Raw genomic sequence first — 12,316 nt, 5'->3', positions numbered from 1 at the left:
AAGGGTAAGCTTTGATAAAAACAAAAAGCACGTCAACGGTACCAGGGATTCCCAGCCAGTCTCCCATGCTGGTACTTGCCCAGCCTCAAGCTGCTTAGCATTTGCGATCTGACGAGAGCAGGCACATTCAGCTTAGAGTGGCCATTGACAGATAGTGAGCAACTCTGCGGGCCTTTTCAAGAGGAATAGAATCGTAAGGGTAAGCTTTGATGAAAAAAAAGAAACGTCAATGGCACCAGGGATTCCCAGCCAGTCTCCCATGCTGGTACTTGCCCAGCCTCAAGCTGCTTTGCATTTGCGATCTGACGAGGGCAGGCACATTCAGCTTAGAGTGGCCATTAACAGACAGTTAGCACCTGTGCGGGTCTTTTCAAGCGGAAAAAATCGTAAGTGTAAGCTTTGATAAAAACAAAACAATGTGGGAACCGTGCCAGGGATTCCCTGCCATTCTACCAAGCTGATACTTGCCCAGCCTCAAGCTACTTTGCATTTGTGATCTGACGAAGGCAGGAACATTGAGCTTAGTGCGGCCATTGATGGATTGTTAGCAACTCCGCAAGTTTTTTCAAGAGGAAGAGAATCGTAATACAAAGCTTTGATGAAAACTAAAAAGCATGTCAACGGTACCAGGGATTCCCAGCCAGTCTCCCATGCTGGTACTTGCCCAGCCTCAAGCTGCTTTGCATTTGCGATCTGACGAGGGCAGGTACATTCAGCTTAGAGTGACCATTGACAGATAGTTAGCACCAGTGCGGGTCTTTTCAAGCGGAAAAAAATCGTAAGGGTAAGCTTTGATAAAAACAAAAAGCACGTCAACGGTACCAGGGATTCCCAGCCAGTCTCCCATGCTGGTACTTGCCCAGCCTCAAGCTGCGTTGCATTTGCGATCTGACGAGGGCAGGCACATTCAGCTTAGAGTGACCGTTGACAGATAGTTAGCACCAGTGCGGGTCTTTTCAAGCGGAAAAAAATCGTAAGGTTAAGCTTTGATAAAAACAAAAAGCACGTCAACGGTACCAGGGATTCCCAGCCAGTCTCCCATGCTGGTACTTGCCCAGCCTCAAGCTGCTTTGCATTTGCGATCTGACGAGGGCAGGCACATTCAGCTTAGGGTGACCGTTGACAGATAGTTAGCACCAGTGCGGGTCTTTTCAAGCGGAAAAAAATCGTAAGGGTAAGCTTTGATAAAAACAAAAAGCACGTCAACGGTACCAGGGATTCCCAGCCAGTCTCCCATGCTGGTACTTGCCCAGCCTCAAGCTGCTTTGCATTTGCGATCTGACGAGGGAAGGCACATTCAGCTTAGAGTGACCATTGACAGATCGTTAGCACCAGTGCGGGTCTTTTCAAGCGGAAAAAAATCGTAAGGGTAAGCTTTGATAAAAACAAAAAGCATGTCAGCGGTACCAGGGATTCCCAGCCAGTCTCCCATGCTGGTACTTGCCCAGCCTCAAGCTGCTTAGCATTTGCGATCTGACGAGAGCAGGCACATTCAGCTTAGAGTGGCCATTGACAGATAGTGAGCAACTCTGCGGGCCTTTTCAAGAGGAATAGAATCGTAAGGGTAAGCTTTGATGAAAAAAAAGAAACGTCAATGGCACCAGGGATTCCCAGCCAGTCTCCCATGCTGGTACTTGCCCAGCCTCAAGCTGCTTTGCATTTGCGATCTGACGAGGGCAGGCACATTCAGCTTAGAGTGGCCATTGACAGACAGTTAGCACCTGTGCGGGTCTTTTCAAGCGGAAAAAATCGTAAGTGTAAGCTTTGATAAAAACAAAACAATGTGGGAACCGTGCCAGGGATTCCCTGCCAGTCTACCAAGCTGATACTTGCCCAGCCTCAAGCTACTTTGTATTTGTGATCTGACGAAGGCAGGAACATTGAGCTTAGTGCGGCCATTGATGGATTGTTAGCAACTCCGCAAGTTTTTTCAAGAGGAAGAGAATCGTAATACAAAGCTTTGATGAAAACTAAAAAGCATGTCAACGGTACCAGGGATTCCCAGCCAGTCTCCCATGCTGGTACTTGCCCAGCCTCAAGCTGCTTTGCATTTGCGATCTGACGAGGGCAGGCACATTCAGCTTAGAGTGACCGTTGACAGATAGTTAGCACCAGTGTGGGTCTTTTCAAGCGGAAAAAAATCGTAAAGGTAAACTTTGATAAAAACAAAAAGCACGTCAACGGTACCAGGGATTCCCAGCCAGTCTACCATGCTGGTACTTGCCCAGCCTCAAGCTGCTTTGCATTTGCGATCTGACGAGGGCAGGCACATTCAGCTTAGAGTGACCGTTGACAGATAGTTAGCACCAGTGCGGGTCTTTTCAAGCGGAAAAAAATCGTAAGGGTAAGCTTTGATAAAAACAAAAAGCACGTCAACGGTACCAGGGATTCCCAGCCAGTCTCCCATGCTGGTACTTGCCCAGCCTCAAGCTGCTTTGCATTTGCGATCTGAAGAGGGCAGGCACATTCAGCTTAGAGTGACCATTGACAGATAGTTAGCACCAGTGCGGGTCTTTTCAAGCGGAAAAAAATCGTAAGGGTAAGCTTTGATAAAAACAAAAAGCACGTCAACGGTACCAGGGATTCCCAGCCAGTCTCCCATGCTGGTACTTGCCCAGCCTCAAGCTGCTTAGCATTTGCGATCTGACGAGAGCAGGCACATTCAGCTTAGAGTGGCCATTGACAGATAGTGAGCAACTCTGCGGGCCTTTTCAAGAGGAATAGAATCGTAAGGGTAAGCTTTGATGAAAAAAAAAGAAACGTCAATGGCACCAGGGATTCCCAGCCAGTCTCCCATGCTGGTACTTGCCCAGCCTCAAGCTGCTTTGCATTTGCGATCTGACGAGGGCAGGCACATTCAGCTTAGAGTGGCCATTGACAGACAGTTAGCACCTGTGCGGGTCTTTTCAAGCGGAAAAAATCGTAAGTGTAAGCTTTGATAAAAACAAAACAATGTGGGAACCGTGCCAGGGATTCCCTGCCAGTCTACCAAGCTGATACTTGCCCAGCCTCAAGCTACTTTGCATTTGTGATCTGACGAAGGCAGGAACATTGAGCTTAGTGCGGCCATTGATGGATTGTTAGCAACTCCGCCAGTTTTTTCAAGAGGAAGAGAATCGTAATACAAAGCTTTGATGAAAACTAAAAAGCATGTCAACGGTACCAGGAATTCCCAGCCAGTCTCCCATGCTGGTACTTGCCCAGCCTCAAGTAGCTCAGCATTTGCGATCTGACGAGGGCAGGCCCATTCAGCATAAAGAAGTAATTGACAGATAGGTCTGTAGCACAAATTTGGGTCTTTTCAAGCGGCAAAAAATCGTAAGGGTAAGCTTTGATAAAAACAAAAAGCACGTCAACGGTAACAGGGATTCCCAGCCAGTCTCCCATGCTGGTACTTGCCCAGCCTCAAGCTGCTTTGCATTTGTGATCTGACGAGGGCAGGCACATTCAGCTTAGAGTGACCGTTGACAGATAGTTAGCACCAGTGCGGGTCTTTTCAAGCGGAAAAAAATCGTAAGGGTAAGCTTTGATAAAAACAAAAAGCACGTCAACGGTACCAGGGATTCCCAGCCAGTCTCCCATGCTGGTACTTGCCCAGCCTCAAGCTGCTTTGCATTTGCGATCTACCGAGGGCAGGCACATTCAGCTTAGAGTGACCGTTGACAGATAGTTAGCACCAGTGCGGGTCTTTTCAAGCGGAAAAAAATCGTAAGGGTAAGCTTTGATAAAAACAAAAAGCACGTCAACGGTACCAGGGATTCCCAGCCAGTCTCCCATGCTGGTACTTGCCCAGCCTCAAGCTGCTTTGCATTTGCGATCTGACGAGGGCAGGCACATTCAGCTTAGAGTGACCGTTGACAGATAGTTAGCACCAGTGCGGGTCTTTTCAAGCGGAAAAAAATCGTAAGGGTAAGCTTTGATAAAAACAAAAAGCACGTCAACGGTACCAGGGATTCCCAGCCAGTCTCCCATGCTGGTACTTGCCCAGCCTCAAGCTGCTTTGCATTTGCGATCTGACGAGGGCAGGCACATTCAGCTTAGAGTGACCATTGACAGATCGTTAGCACCAGTGCGGGTCTTTTCAAGCGGAAAAAAATCGTAAGGGTAAGCTTTGATAAAAATAAAAAGCACGTCAGCGGTACCAGGGATTCCCAGCCAGTCTCCCATGCTGGTACTTGCCCAGCCTCAAGCTGCTTAGCATTTGCGATCTGACGAGAGCAGGCACATTCAGCTTAGAGTGGCCATTGACAGATAGTGAGCAACTCTGCGGGCCTTTTCAAGAGGAATAGAATCGTAAGGGTAAGCTTTGATGAAAAAAAAAGAAACGTCAATGGCACCAGGGATTCCCAGCCAGTCTCCAATGCTGGTACTTGCCCAGCCTCAAGCTGCTTTGCATTTGCGATCTGACGAGGGCAGGCACATTCAGCTTAGAGTGGCCATTGACAGACAGTTAGCACCTGTGCGGGTCTTTTCAAGCGGAAAAAATCGTAAGTGTAAGCTTTGATAAAAACAAAACAATGTGGGAACCGTGCCAGGGATTCCCTGCCAGTCTACCAAGCTGATACTTGCCCAGCCTCAAGCTACTTTGCATTTGTGATCTGACGAAGGCAGGAACATTGAGCTTAGTGCGGCCATTGATGGATTGTTAGCAACTCCGCAAGTTTTTTCAAGAGGAAGAGAATCGTAATACAAAGCTTTGATGAAAACTAAAAAGCATGTCAACGGTACCAGGGATTCCCAGCCAGTCTCCCATGCTGGTACTTGCCCAGCCTCAAGCTGCTTTGCATTTGCGATCTGACGAGGGCAGGCACATTCAGCTTAGAGTGACCGTTGACAGATAGTTAGCACCAGTGCGGGTCTTTTCAAGCGGAAAAAAATCGTAAGGGTAAGCTTTGATAAAAACAAAAAGCACGTCAACGGTACCAGGGATTCCCAGCCAGTCTCCCATGCTGGTACTTGCCCAGCCTCAAGCTGCTTTGCATTTGCGATCTGACGAGGGCAGGCACATTCAGCTTAAAGTGACCGTTGACAGATAGTTAGCACCAGTGCGTGTCTTTTCAAGCGGAAAAAAATCGTAAGGGTAAGCTTTGATAAAAACAAAAAGCACGTCAACGGTACCAGGGATTCCCAGCCAGTCTCCCATGCTGGTACTTGCCCAGCCTCAAGCTGCTTTGCATTTGCGATCTGAAGAGGGCAGGCACATTCAGCTTAGAGTGACTGTTGACAGATAGTTAGCACCAGTGCGGGTCCTTTCAAGCGGAAAAAAATCGTAAGGGTAAGCTTTGATAAAAACAAAAAGCACGTCAACGGTACCAGGGATTCCCAGCCAGTCTCCCATGCTGGTACTTGCCCAGCCTCAAGCTGCTTAGCATTTGCGATCTGACGAGAGCAGGCACATTCAGCTTAGAGTGGCCATTGACAGATAGTGAGCAACTCTGCGGGCCTTTTCAAGAGGAATAGAATCGTAAGGGTAAGCTTTGATGAAAAAAAAAGAAACGTCAATGGCACCAGGGATTCCCAGCCAGTCTCCCATGCTGGTACTTGCCCAGCCTCAAGCTGCTTTGCATTTGCGATCTGACGAGGGCAGGCACATTCAGCTTAGAGTGGCCATTGACAGACAGTTAGCACCTGTGCGGGTCTTTTCAAGCGGAAAAAATCGTAAGTGTAAGCTTTGATAAAAACAAAACAATGTGGGAACCGTGCCAGGGATTCCCTGCCAGTCTACCAAGCTGATACTTGCCCAGCCTCAAGCTACTTTGCATTTGTGATCTGACGAAGGCAGGAACATTGAGCTTAGTGCGGCCATTGATGGATTGTTAGCAACTCCGCAAGTGTTTTCAAGAGGAAGAGAATCGTAATACAAAGCTTTGATGAAAACTAAAAAGCATGTCAACGGTACCAGGGATTCCCAGCCAGTCTCCCATGCTGGTACTTGCCCAGCCTCAAGCTGCTTTGCATTTGCGATCTGACGAGGGCAGGCACATTCAGCTTAGAGTGACCGTTGACAGATAGTTAGCACCAGTGCGGGTCTTTTCAAGCGGAAAAAAATCGTAAGGGTAAGCTTTGATAAAAACAAAAAGCACGTCAACGGTACCAGGGATTCCCAGCCAGTCTCCCATGCTGGTACTTGCCCAGCCTCAAGCTGCTTTGCATTTGCGATCTGAAGAGGGCAGGCACATTCAGCTTAGAGTGACCGTTGACAGATAGTTAGCACCAGTGCGGGTCTTTTCAAGCGGAAAAAAATCGTAAGGGTAAGCTTTGATAAAAACAAAAAGCACGTCAACGGTACCAGGGATTCCCAGCCAGTCTCCCATGCTGGTACTTGCCCAGCCTCAATCTGCTTAGCATTTGCGATCTGACGAGAGCAGGCACATTCAGCTTAGAGTGGCCATTGACAGATAGTGAGCAACTCTGCGGGCCTTTTCAAGAGGAATAGAATCGTAAGGGTAAGCTTTGATGAAAAAAAAGAAACGTCAATGGCACCAGGGATTCCCAGCCAGTCTCCCATGCTGGTACTTGCCCAGCCTCAAGCTGCTTTGCATTTGCGATCTGACGAGGGCAGGCACATTCAGCTTAGAGTGACCGTTGACAGATAGTTAGCACCAGTGCGGGTCTTTTCAAGCGGAAAAAAATCGTAAGGGTAAGCTTTGATAAAAACAAAAAGCACGTCAACGGTACCAGGGATTCCCAGCCAGTCTCCCATGCTGGTACTTGCCCAGCCTCAAGCTGCTTTGCATTTGCGATCTGAAGAGGGCAGGCACATTCAGCTTAGAGTGACTGTTGACAGATAGTTAGCACCAGTGCGGGTCCTTTCAAGCGGAAAAAAATCGTAAGGGTAAGCTTTGATAAAAACAAAAAGCACGTCAACGGTACCAGGGATTCCCAGCCAGTCTCCCATGCTGGTACTTGCCCAGCCTCAAGCTGCTTAGCATTTGCGATCTGACGAGAGCAGGCACATTCAGCTTAGAGTGGCCATTGACAGATAGTGAGCAACTCTGCGGGCCTTTTCAAGAGGAATAGAATCGTAAGGGTAAGCTTTGATGAAAAAAAAGAAACGTCAATGGCACCAGGGATTCCCAGCCAGTCTCCCATGCTGGTACTTGCCCAGCCTCAAGCTGCTTTGCATTTGCGATCTGACGAGGGCAGGCACATTCAGCTTAGAGTGGCCATTGACAGACAGTTAGCACCTGTGCGGGTCTTTTCAAGCGGAAAAAATCGTAAGTGTAAGCTTTGATAAAAACAAAACAATGTGGGAACCGTGCCAGGGATTCCCTGCCAGTCTACCAAGCTGATACTTGCCCAGCCTCAAGCTACTTTGCATTTGTGATCTGACGAAGGCAGGAACATTGAGCTTAGTGCGGCCATTGATGGATTGTTAGCAACTCCGCAAGTTTTTTCAAGAGGAAGAGAATCGTAATACAAAGCTTTGATGAAAACTAAAAAGCATGTCAACGGTACCAGGAATTCCCAGCCAGTCTCCCATGCTGGTACTTGCCCAGCCTCAAGCTGCTTTGCATTTGCGATCTGACGAGGGCAGGCACATTCAGCTTAGAGTGACCGTTGACAGATAGTTAGCACCAGTGTGGGTCTTTTCAAGCGGAAAAAAATCGTAAGGGTAAGCTTTGATAAAAACAAAAAGCACGTCAACGGTACCAGGGATTCCCAGCCAGTCTCCCATGCTGGTACTTGCCCAGCCTCAAGCTGCTTTGCATTTGCGATCTGACGAGGGCAGGCACATTCAGCTTAGAGTGACCGTTGACAGATAGTTAGCACCAGTGCGGGTCTTTTCAAGCGGAAAAAAATCGTAAGGGTAAGCTTTGATAAAAACAAAAAGCACGTCAACAGTACCAGGGATTCCCAGCCAGTCTCCCATGCTGGTACTTGCCCAACCTCAAGCTGCTTTGCATTTGCGATCTGACGAGGGCAGGCACATTCAGCTTAGAGTGACCGTTGACAGATAGTTAGCACCAGTGCGGGTCTTTTCAAGCGGAAAAAAATCGTAAGGGTAAGCTTTGATAAAAACAAAAAGCACGTCAACGGTACCAGGGATTCCCAGCCAGTCTCCCATGCTGGTACTTGCCCAGCCTCAAGCTGCTTTGCATTTGCGATCTGAAGAGGGCAGGCACATTCAGCTTAGAGTGACCGTTGACAGATAGTTAGCACCAGTGCGGGTCTTTTCAAGCGGAAAAAAATCGTAAGGGTAAGCTTTGATAAAAACAAAAAGCACGTCAACGGTAACAGGGATTCCCAGCCAGTCTCCCATGCTGGTACTTGCCCAGCCTCAAGCTGCTTAGCATTTGCGATCTGACGAGAGCAGGCACATTCAGCTTAGAGTGGCCATTGACAGATAGTGAGCAACTCTGCGGGCCTTTTCAAGAGGAATAGAATCGTAAGGGTAAGCTTTGATGAAAAAAAAAGAAACGTCAATGGCACCAGGGATTCCCAGCCAGTCTCCCATGCTGGTACTTGCCCAGCCTCAAGCTGCTTTGCATTTGCGATCTGACGAGGGCAGGCACATTCAGCTTAGAGTGGCCATTGACAGACAGTTAGCACCTGTGCGGGTCTTTTCAAGCGGAAAAAATCGTAAGTGTAAGCTTTGATAAAAACAAAACAATGTGGGAACCGTGCCAGGGATTCCCTGCCAGTCTACCAAGCTGATACTTGCCCAGCCTCAAGCTACTTTGCATTTGTGATCTGACGAAGGCAGGAACATTGAGCTTAGTGCGGCCATTGATGGATTGTTAGCAACTCCGCAAGTTTTTTCAAGAGGAAGAGAATCGTAATACAAAGCTTTGATGAAAACTAAAAAGCATGTCAACGGTACCAGGAATTCCCAGCCAGTCTCCCATGCTGGTACTTGCCCAGCCTCAAGTAGCTCAGCATTTGCGATCTGACGAGGGCAGGCCCATTCAGCATAAAGAAGTAATTGACAGATAGGTCTGTAGCACAAATTTGGGTCTTTTCAAGCGGCAAAAAATCGTAAGGGTAAGCTTTGATAAAAACAAAAAGCACGTTAACGGTACCAGGGATTCCCAGCCAGTCTCCCATGCTGGTACTTGCCCAGCCTCAAGCTGCTTTGCATTTGCGATCTGACGAGGGCAGGCACATTCAGCTTAGAGTGACCGTTGACAGATAGTTAGCACCAGTGTGGGTCTTTTCAAGCGGAAAAAAATCGTAAGGGTAAGCTTTGATAAAAACAAAAAGCACGTAGACTGTACCAGGGATTCCCAGCCAGTCTCCCATGCTGGTACTTGCCCAGCCTCAAGCTGCTTTGCATTTGCGATCTGACGAGGGCAGGCACATACAGCTTAGAGTGACCGTTGACAGATAGTTAGCACCAGTGCGGGTCTTTTCAAGCGGAAAAAAATCGTAAGGGTAAGCTTTGATAAAAACAAAAAGCACGTAGACTGTACCAGGGATTCCCAGCCAGTCTCCCATGCTGGTACTTGCCCAGCCTCAAGCTGCTTTGCATTTGCGATCTGACGAGGGCAGGCACATACAGCTTAGAGTGACCGTTGACAGATAGTTAGCACCAGTGCGGGTCTTTTCAAGCGGAAAAAAATCGTAAGGGTAAGCTTTGATAAAAACAAAAAGCACGTCAACGGTACCAGGGATTCCCAGCCAGTCTCCCATGCTGGTACTTGCCCAGCCTCAAGCTGCTTTGCATTTGCGATCTGACGAGGGCAGGCACATTCAGCTTAGAGTGACCGTTGACAGATAGTTAGCACCAGTGCGGGTCTTTTCAAGCGGAAAAAAATCGTAAGGGTAAGCTTTGATAAAAACAAAAAGCACGTCAACGGTACCAGGGATTCCCAGCCAGTCTCCCATGCTGGTACTTTCCCAGCCTCAAGCTGCTTTGCATTTGCGATCTGACGAGGGCAGACACATTCAGCTTAGAGTGACCATTGACAGATCGTTAGCACCAGTGCGGGTCTTTTCAAGCGGAAAAAAATCGTAAGGGTAAGCTTTGATAAAAACAAAAAGCACGTCAGCGGTACCAGGGATTCCCAGCCAGACTCCCATGCTGGTACTTGCCCAGCCTCAAGCTGCTTAGCATTTGCGATCTGACGAGAGCAGGCACATTCAGCTTAGAGTGGCCATTGACAGATACTGCGCAACTCTGCGGGCCTTTTCAAGAGGAATAGAATCGTAAGGGTAAGCTTTGATGAAAAAAAAAGAAACGTCAATGGCACCAGGGATTCCCTGCCAGTCTCCCATGCTGGTACTTGCCCAGCCTCAAGCTGCTTTGCATTTGCAATCTGACGAGGGCAGGCACATTCAGCTTAGAGTGGCCATTGACAGACAGTTAGCACCTGTGCGGGTCTTTTCAAGCGGAAAAAATCGTAAGTGTAAGCTTTGATAAAAACAAAACAATGTGGGAACCGTGCCAGGGATTCCCTGCCAGTCTACCAAGCTGATACTTGCCCAGCCTCAAGCTACTTTGCATTTGTGATCTGACGAAGGCAGGAACATTGAGCTTAGTGCGGCCATTGATGGATTGTTAGCAACTCCGCAAGTTTTTTCAAGAGGAAGAGAATCGTAATACAAAGCTTTGATGAAAACTAAAAAGCATGTCAACGGTACCAGGGATTCCCAGCCAGTCTCCCATGCTGGTACTTGCCCAGCCTCAAGCTGCTTTGCATTTGCGATCTGACGAGGGCAGGCACATTCAGCTTAGAGTGACCGTTGACAGATAGTTAGCACCAGTGCGGGTCTTTTCAAGCGGAAAAAAATCGTAAGGGTAAGCTTTGATAAAAACAAAAAGCACGTCAACGGTACCAGGGATTCCCAGCCAGTCTCCCATGCTGGTACTTGCCCAGCCTCAAGCTGCTTTGCATTTGCGATCTGAAGAAGGCAGGCACATTCAGCTTAGAGTGACCATTGACAGATAGTTAGCACCAGTGCGGGACTTTTCAAGCGGAAAAAAATCATAAGGGTGAGCTTTGATAAAAACAAAAAGCACGTCAATGGTACCAGGGATTCCCAGCCAGTCTCCCATGCTGGTACTTGCCCAGCCTCAAGCTGCTTAGCATTTGCGATCTGACGAGAGCAGGCACATTCAGTTTAGAGTGGCCATTGACAGAAAGTGAGCAACTCTGCGGGCCTTTTCAAGAGGAATAGAATCGTAAGGGTAAGCTTTGATGAAAAAAAAAGAAACGTCAATGGCACCAGGGATTCCCAGCCAGTCTCCCATGCTGGTACTTGCCCAGCCTCAAGCTGCTTTGCATTTGCGATCTGACGAGGGCAGGCACATTCAGCTTAGAGTGACCATTGACAGATAGTTTGCACCAGTGCGGGTCTTTTCAAGCGGAAAAAAATCATAAGGGTAAGCTTTGATAAAAACAAAAAGCACGTCAACGGTACCAGGGATTCCCAGCCAGTCTCCCATGCTGGTACTTGCCCAGCCTCAAGCTGCTTAGCATTTGCGATTTGACGAGAGCAGGCACATTCAGCTTAGAGTTGCCATTGACAGATAATGAGCAACTCTGCGGGCTTTTTCAAGATGAATAGAATCGTAAGGGTAAGCTTTGATGAAAAAAAAAGAAACGTCAATGGCACCAGGGATTCCCTGCCAGTCTCCCATGCTGGTACTTGCCCAGCCTCAAGCTGCTTTGCATTTGCGATCTGACGAGGGCAGGCACATTCAGCTTAGAGTGGCCATTGACAGACAGTTAGCACCTGTGCGGGTCTTTTCAAGCGGAAAAAATCGTAAGTGTAAGCTTTGATAAAAACAAAACAATGTGGGAACCGTGCCAGGGATTCCCTGCCAGTCTACCAAGCTGATACTTGCCCAGCCTCAAGCTACTTTGCATTTGTGATCTGACGAAGGCAGGAACATTGAGCTTAGTGCGGCCATTGATGGATTGTTAGCAACTCCGCAAGTTTTTTCAAGAGGAAGAGAATCGTAATACAAAGCTTTGATGAAAACTAAAAAGCATGTCAACGGTACCAGGGATTCCCAGCCAGTCTCCCATGCTGGTACTTGCCCAGCCTCAAGCTGCTTTGCATTTGCGATCTGACGAGGGCAGGAACATTCAGCTTAGAGTGACCGTTGACAGATAGTTAGCACCAGTGCGGGTCTTTTCAAGCGGAAAAAAATCGTAAGGGTAAGCTTTGATAAAAACAAAAAGCACGTCAACGGTACCAGGGATTCCCAGCCAGTCTCCCATGCTGGTACTTGCCCAGCCTCAAGCTGCTTTGCATTTGCGATCTGACGAGGGCAGGCACATTCAGCTTAGAGTGACCGTTGACAGATAGTTAGCACCAGTGCGGGTCTTTTCAAGCGGAAAAAAATCGTAAGGGTAAGCTTTGATAA

General features: G+C 48.1%; 8 pseudogenes; all 8 read right to left on the bottom strand.

Moving 5' to 3' along the window:
- Window positions 1-615: 615 nt before the first annotated feature.
- LOC138659723 (5S ribosomal RNA) lies at window positions 616-734 on the bottom strand (annotated as a pseudogene).
- Window positions 735-1,395: 661 nt separating this feature from the next.
- On the bottom strand, window positions 1,396-1,514 carry LOC138658698 (5S ribosomal RNA; annotated as a pseudogene).
- Window positions 1,515-1,980: 466 nt separating this feature from the next.
- On the bottom strand, window positions 1,981-2,099 carry LOC138659755 (5S ribosomal RNA; annotated as a pseudogene).
- Window positions 2,100-4,716: 2,617 nt separating this feature from the next.
- Window positions 4,717-4,835, bottom strand: LOC138659754 (5S ribosomal RNA; annotated as a pseudogene).
- A 1,052-nt stretch (window positions 4,836-5,887) lies between these two features.
- Window positions 5,888-6,006, bottom strand: LOC138659752 (5S ribosomal RNA; annotated as a pseudogene).
- Window positions 6,007-7,446: 1,440 nt separating this feature from the next.
- On the bottom strand, window positions 7,447-7,565 carry LOC138659705 (5S ribosomal RNA; annotated as a pseudogene).
- Window positions 7,566-10,572: 3,007 nt separating this feature from the next.
- Window positions 10,573-10,691, bottom strand: LOC138659751 (5S ribosomal RNA; annotated as a pseudogene).
- Window positions 10,692-11,938: 1,247 nt separating this feature from the next.
- On the bottom strand, window positions 11,939-12,057 carry LOC138659900 (5S ribosomal RNA; annotated as a pseudogene).
- Window positions 12,058-12,316: the final 259 nt, after the last annotated feature.

This window comes from Ranitomeya imitator, chromosome 1 (assembly GCF_032444005.1).
Source record: "Ranitomeya imitator isolate aRanImi1 chromosome 1, aRanImi1.pri, whole genome shotgun sequence".
Taxonomy (NCBI): Eukaryota; Metazoa; Chordata; class Amphibia; order Anura; family Dendrobatidae; genus Ranitomeya; species Ranitomeya imitator.
This window is presented reverse-complemented; position numbering and strand designations above follow the sequence as displayed.